Source organism: Emydura macquarii, unplaced genomic scaffold, assembly GCF_026122565.2.
Source record: "Emydura macquarii macquarii isolate MOO-44397 ecotype Brisbane River unplaced genomic scaffold, CSIRO-AGI_Emac_v2 contig_705, whole genome shotgun sequence".
Lineage (NCBI taxonomy): Eukaryota > Metazoa > Chordata > Testudines > Chelidae > Emydura > Emydura macquarii.
In genome coordinates this window covers 12910280-12917886 of record NW_027130842.1, presented here as the reverse complement: position 1 = coordinate 12917886, position 7607 = coordinate 12910280, and the positions used below count along the sequence as shown (strand labels likewise).

The following is a 7607-nucleotide window of genomic DNA, read 5'->3' as shown; positions in this document are numbered from 1 at the left end:
AGGGCGGGGACAGAGAGAAGGCTGGGGACAAATGACAGCGCAGCCGCTGCCTGTGAAACCCTGCAAGGGGACGGGCCAGCGTGTGTGTGTGTGGTGCTGGGGGGGAGGAGGGCTCTCTCTGAGCAGGGAAACCCTGCATCTCCCACCCACGGCCAGTCCCTGTCGAGTCACACGGCTGGGAGGGACCGGCAGCGCCTTGCGAGGAGGGGAGCCTGTACGTGCGAGGGAATTGCAAAAGGGCCATAGCCCGTCCCCTCCCCTCCCCTCCCCTCTTCTCTTTTCCCTCCCCCCCCACCTGCTTCCTCCTCGCAAGTTACGAGGGCGAGCAGCCCGCGGTGCAGGGGGCGGGAGGAGGGTCGGCAGGGTTTGACTGCAGCAGGGCAGGGGCGGGCCGAGCCGAGCCGCCGCTAGGTGCAGCCGCGCGTGTGGGATTGTTGCCCTCGGTAACCAGGCAGCCGGGGGCTTCCCGTCAGGCCGGCTGCAAACACAGCCCCGGCGTGCAGAGAGAGCAGAGGCGGCGGCGGAGGAGCGGGACGCTGGAGGCCGGCGGGGGAAGAGAAGAGGTACGGGGCTGGCTGGCAGGAGAAGCAGGAGGCGGCGGCTGCGGCTGCTGCTGCGGAGCCGCTCGGCACCGGCGGGGCTGCGCGCTCCGGGCTCGGCGCTGCGCCCCGGGTGAAGAGGATGGCTCCGGCAGTTTCTGTCGCGTCGTTTCCGTCCGGGGGCAGCTCTCGTGGGTTAGGGGGTGCTAGGCAGGGGCGGTGTGTGGCTCTAGCTGCTGTTTGGTATATTGATAGTGAGAGTCTTGTTCTTCATCTTCATCATCTTGTCTTTGGTGATGAATAGGAAAATAGGGGATTTGAATCGACCCCCGAGAGGCAGAACAGGCCACCACCAAAACTTACAGGGCCTGACTCAAAGCCCAGTGCCATCAATGAGGCGTCCCATTGACTTCAGTGGGTTTTAGATCAAGCACCTACCGAGGGAAGGGGGGCGGGAGGGGTGGAGATGCACCAAGGGCTCAAGAAGCGCACACACAAATGTTACAGTAGCATCCCTCCCTGACAGTCATTGCAGACACTACAGAGCGAAATAGATGTCACCTAGGAACATAGGACATGTCAGGTTAGAACTGTTCCTGTTTACCCAGTGGGGTGTTTCCAGCTTGGGCTGTACAGAATGGTGATGCCTCAAGGGCGAACAAAAAAAGCACTGACTTGTGTGTGGTGGGTGGTTAATTGGAGGTGTATAAGTGCACCTGCAGTATTAGAGGCACACTTCAGATCCAGATAAAAACCAGGCCAAAATATTGTGTGTGTGTGTGTGTGTGTGTGTGTAAAAAACTTTGAAGGAAACCATATCTGAAATATTAGAAACAGCCTTGACTTATAGGATTTTGACATTGAAGATTACTGATTTCTCCACTAGTATATACAGTGTTAATAGTGGGCGAGGTGCGTGTTTGAACTATCCTCATAGTCTGCTGTTATGGGCCAGATTGTAAACTCCTTACTCAAAGTGGTGAGCAGCTACTCATGCATTATCCAGTTGCTAACTCCTGTGAGTTACTGCTCAGCGATATCTGTAACGGGCTCACAGTCGGTTCCTATGTGATTTATGGGAGATTGTGTGCATGTTGTTCTGGGTGGCTACCAGAACCTTGCATGTTCTGAGGCTGTTTTCTGAAAGAAACTCAGCAAGGACATAGTTTTCTGATGTGGTATTGATGATAATCAGCTTTTAGTGATCTCTAAGAATCATTTTCACAATGGATAAGATGTGTTTTAACAGATCTCCTTTGTGTAACCAAATGTTGCTAAACTATATTAAAATATTACTTTCATCTGTCTGTGTGCTATGTTGATTTAATTAAGAATCAGAAATACTTTGTTGATTGTTGTACTTAACCTCAAGTGGTAAATTATATGACGAAGTGGTTTATGAGTACAATATTGTAATTTTTGGAGGTTTTCACTATTTCTGACAGCAATCCATCTGTTGATTATCTTGTGGATATTTGAAACATTCTTTAATCAAGTCTAGAATACATTTAATAAAATGTTTCAAAGAAAAGAAGAAGGGCTATCCAAAATCAAACAGATTATGCTCAAATGTGAAGTTTAAAGTAAAATTGTCTGTCTCTGCTTTCTTGGATTTCTTTTCGTTTGTGATCTTAATTTTTAATATGTTGTCTTCAGACACTGAATAAATCAATACCATTCATTATGAAATACAGCTGGATTGATATTAATCATTGAAGTGATCAAAGTCATGTGTGACTTGTGTTTAAATTAAATCTCCTCCTCTTCTTCTAGCCTTAGTCCCATATATATATATGGGGTCAACTCTTCGAGTCCTTCTCCATTCCAGTCTGTCTTGAAGTAGTTCCTCAGAAACTCTGCAGCTAATGAGATCCTTTTGTATAACATCCATCCATCTAGTTTTCGGTCTTCCAATACTTCACTTTATTTCCTATATATTCTTCTGAGCTGCTTTTCACATATCCAAACCACCTAAGACTGGATTCCCTCAGCTTTTCTATAATTGGTACCACTTTCACACTTCCCTTAATTTGTTCTGAACATGGTCCATTTTGGTAACTCCAAGCATCAGTCTTAACATTTTCATTTCCACTGTATTCAGGATCTACTCTTATCTCTCTCTTCCTCAGTGCCAACCATTCAGAGCCATGCAAAAGTGCAAGCCTAATTACCATCTTGTAGGTCTTGCTTTTCAATTTGATAGGCCTTCTCCTATCGCAGATCACTCCACTCATTTCTCCCCATTTAGTTCATGCCTTTTCTGTTCTTCTTACAAGTTCATTGCTGAGTTCACCATTATCCTATCAAACCTAGATACTTGGATTTCTGTATGTCTGGATAGTGACTGTCTCCCCCAGACTTAATCTCATTGTCTATCTGCAATGTATCATCAAATCTAGAGACCACATATTCTGTTTTGTGTTGCTGATTTTCATGACATTTCTTTCAAATTTTTTTTCCTTTCCCTCTTTGCTCTCCCCCACCAGCACTGCATCATCTGCAAAAAACATGCACCTGAGTGCCACTCCCTAGATGTGTTCTGTAAGTGCATCAATCACCGAGGTGAACAAAAAGGGGATTGGTGCTGAATCTTGACGTACTCCAACTCTTACTAGAAATTTCTGAGTTTCTCCACATGGCCTTCTAACTGTGGTAAGCACCGTGTACTTGGCATTGGTGAGGCCGCATTTGGAGTATTGTGTCCAGCTTTGGGCCCCCCACAACAACAAGGATGTGGAGAATTTAGAGAGTCCAATGGAGGGCAAAAAAAATGATTAGGGGGCTGGAGCACAAGACTTATGAGGAGAGGCTGAAGGAACTAGGCTTGTTCAGTCTACAGAAGAGAAGAACGAGGGGGGATTTGATAGCAGCCTTTAACTACCTGAAAGGGGCTTCCAGGGAGGATGGAGCTAGGCTGTTCTCAGTGGTGGCAGATGACAGAACAAGGAGCAACCGTCTCAAGTTGCAGGGGGGAAGGTCTGGTTGGACATTAGGAAAAAGTTTTTCACTAGGAGGGTGGTGAAGCACTGGAATGGGTTACCTAGGGGGGTGGTGGAATCTCCATCTTTAGAGGTTTTTAAGCTGCGGCTTGACAAAACCCTCGCTGGGATTATTTAGCTGAGGTTAGTCCTGCTTTGAGCAGGGGTTGAACTAGATGACCTCCTGAGGTCCCTTCCAACTCTATGATTCTATGGTCTGAATGACTCTGATACAGTCTTCAAGTATCAGTTTCATTCTCATACACCGCCAGATAATTTCTCTTACAATGTGGTCATCAGCCTTCTCAAGATTAATGAATACTATAATCAAGGTTTTCCTCTTTTGTTTGTGGAAAAATATAGATAAACCATAATGCAACAATGGCATCCATTGTTGACTTGTCTGGCACAAATCCAAACTGATTGTCACTGACCTTTTGTTTCCTTTCATAGTCTCTTATCAATAACTTTCTCCCAAATCTTCATCATGTGGCTCACAAGTTTAACGGCAAGGTAGTTACCCAGTCTTGTATTCTCTTTTTCTCTTAGAACACATTAGTACCAGTATTTTTCTCTAGGCGTCAGACGTCTTCTCAGTCCTCATGATGGAATTAAATAGTTGTGTCAGTCACACCTATTTGACGCAGGCACTTCCTTCCATACTCCTGCTGCTGTGCCCTTGGGGCGGAGAGCTTGTCTTGCCGAAGTTTAAAACGCTTGTTCTTATTCTTCACCGCCTCTCAAACTTTCTCATTCCATCATTAGATGTCATTGGGGGAGGGGGGGAAAGGCTCTTGCTTTTGTTTCACCAAGCAGACTCTTTGCACATTCTGGAATTTTGTTTGCAGTATGATTCCATTATTGATTTGTATTGCTTCTTAACTCTTCTAAAGAGAACTTCTCCAACACATTCATTTTAAACTCCTTGTTAACTTCATTTAGCTTCTAGCTCTTGGTTTTCTGTACTGTCTTGGACCATTTTCTTCTCATATTCAGTATGTACCCATAGTCAAGAACCAACAATCTGTGTTGAGTTGCACTGTTCTCTTCTGGGATGACTTTACATTTTTTTGATAATCTTCAACTCAGATTACTTCCTGATAAATCATCTGCTATCTCTTACTACCACTCTGATAGGTAATCCAATGGTCTTCCTTCTGAGTAAAGAAAGTGTTGACTATCAAATCATATGTGTGGGTGTACTGTAAGATAGTTTCCCCTTCCTTGGTTGCCATGCTACATTTTTTTGAGTATTTACTGTCCCTCCCCATGTGACCATTAAGGTTTATCATTGGAGCCACTCTTTCATTCTTTATAATTTTATGTACAACAGTGTCATTCCCCCCAATGAAATCCTCTTTTTCTTGTTCCTTCCATCCCACTTGGGATGCGTATGCACATTTAACAATTAGAGAGCCATTTTCTAGAGAGCCATTTTCAAGAGCTATCTTAATCAAAATTGTTCGGTCGCTTATCCTGTCCACAATCCTGTCCTGTCCATCTCACAATCCTGTCTACAAACTGCACATTCAACTTTATATTTTAATAAACTAAAACAAATGCCCCATCCTGATTTATATTCACGATTATGAAAACTCTAGTGTAAATTGGCACAGCCCATTGACTTCAGTGGAGCTATGCAGATTTACACTATGATTGGCGCCTAGTGTCAAAGAAAACCCCAAGTATGAATTTTCTTTCTTTTGAACAGGAAAGGGAGTGTTTATCACCATAGACTATTTGACCTTTTTTGCTTGGAAGTCCCTTAGCTGCAGGTCTGATCAAGAATTTTAGTATTTTTCTGTCTGAGTGGGACAAATACTATCAGTTAAAGTTGCATAAGGGTATGTCTACCTTTCCAGCTGGAGATATAATTTCCAGCTTGAGTAGACATACCCATGCTAGTTCTGATTGAGCTATTGTGCTAAAAATAGAAGTGTAGCCCGTTCTGCAGCTTACAGCATGGCTACCTGCCTGAATACATACCCATCTGAGAAGGTAGGCATCTAAAGTGTTGTTGTATTTTGCATGGCTTCATAGAAAATATAAAAGCAAATACACTTTTAGACCTGCTTCCTACAAACGTTTACACAAATGCTTAAATTGAAACAAGAGAATAATTGCACTGAAGTCAATGGGAATGTTCACATGTTTAAAGTTAAGGACATCCCTATGTGCTTGCAGGACTAGGCCTCACTGACCATTTTATAGTCTTCAGAGTAAGGCACAAGGCATTTACATGATAAATATACCATATTCTAAAATGTCAAGTGTCCAGCTTTTCTTGAATATGATGCCGGCTCCCCCTCCCATATATTCAAATTATAAGTCATCATCTTTGTGTTTAAAATGCAAAAGCAAGCAGAAGTATAACTGTCAGAACAAGAAGCATATGAAGCTCCAGAGAGAGTACTTGCTTTTTCAGGAAAAAAAATCAGACAATTTTCCAAAATTAATTATTTCAGTTTGGGAATGGAGACATTTAAAGTATCTTACAACCTGCTGTCCTGTTTGAATGTCTCTATGTTGTGTCTTTTTTTTTTTTTTTTTCTGGAAGGTCAGCTTCTACATCTTCCGTTACCACCTTCTTCCGAAAGTGATGTATGGTTTAGAAAAAGGAAGTACAAAGTGTCAGGGATGGGAGTTAGGGACTGCAGTATCAAAACACTTTTCAGAGCCAAAATGATATTTTTCCATGATCTTATGCAGTGCATGTTTAAGATCCAGCAGATTTTGGGAGAGCACCAGCACACACAGGCTTGTTGCACTGCACAATTGCATTAGCAAACAAGTACGGATTTGCAATCTAAATGTAGTCCAATAGTGATTTCTTTCTTTTATTCACAAGGTTAGGAATCAGATGGTATCTGTGCTTGAAACACTGTTATTCTAATGCTTGTCAAGTTTAAATTTTCTCCTTGAAACAGACTTAAAGCAGTGCACTTACTATAGCCATAGTTAAGCACTTTGGGCTACATAAGAGCATATCTGTCTCCTTTATAACTTTCTGCCAGAGGGAGTATAATTTAAGATATTGGCATGGGATTGGATGCCAGGAACTCCTGAGTTGTAATCCCAACTGTGTCCTTGTCAACACAGAAAACGGGCACCAGTTTAATGAAACCCAGTTTTAAAATAAATTTAATTAAGACTTTGCAGCAGGCTTATACCATGTTAGCTTAAGTCAGCTACTGAATATTGTTTACTAATTCTGATGACCCGTGGCCAGATCCTCAGCATTCGCTGAGCGCTATGAACATTGTGATGTGCAATACATGATTAGTGATATAAAAATTATATTATAAAAATATACTATCGTATTTTAGTTAAGCATTCATCCTGTCATTTAAATATTTCTGCTTTTCCCTTCCCTTTCTACTATACTTGAACATAAATGTGAATTTGTATTCTGTTGGGTTAGTAACCCTCTGCCAAATGGATTTACTATTACTAAAAATTGTAATTCATAGTGCACTACATACTGTGAATACTACAAAGATACTTTTGTAGGCTCTTATGGATGTAAACTTTTTTTTCATCTAATATAAACATCATAATAAAAATAAGTTTTATTTCTATAGTACTTCTTATGTAGGGCCCTGAAAGCATTTTTACAAAGATGAATGAATTAGGCCTCAAAATCTGTTGTCAGGGAAAGAAGGATTATAAAATATACAATAGCCTATCAACATTTTTTAAAAATTAATTGAGGTCTAAGAAGGCAGTAGGATCAATTTATAGGAGGATCAAAGATTGATAATTTCAAAGGGGTGGAGATCTCTGGAATGCTCCCCTTAAATAGTGTGTGAATTAGTGTAAAATGATGCTCATGTAAAAGAGCAAACACTACACATTCTCAAAAAAATAGGTTTTTGGTTTTTTTTTCTTTTTACCAAAACACAGACAAATATTTTGTTTTTTCCCATTTTTCAACCAGGAAACACCTTTTCGGTCATCAATGAGAGAGTTAGACTGGATTCTGACATAAAGAATAGCACACATAAGATTCTTCATGGTTTTTAAGACTATCGCATGTTCATTAGCTATAGCATGCTTTATAAACCCTGGAGAATAGAAGGATGAGATATCA

At 41.8% G+C, this 7607-nt stretch overlaps 1 protein-coding gene across 1 annotated transcript in view; it reads left to right on the top strand.

Annotated features, from left to right (window-relative positions):
* Nucleotides 1–402: 402 nt before the first annotated feature.
* The window catches only part of SYNE1 (spectrin repeat containing nuclear envelope protein 1), a 458068-nt gene continuing 450863 nt past the window's right edge, over nt 403–7607 (top strand). Inside the window, exon 1 of the mRNA XM_067542425.1 lies at nt 403–563. The gene's annotated coding sequence lies outside the window, so the exon portion shown is untranslated. The remainder of the gene's footprint in view (nt 564–7607) is intronic.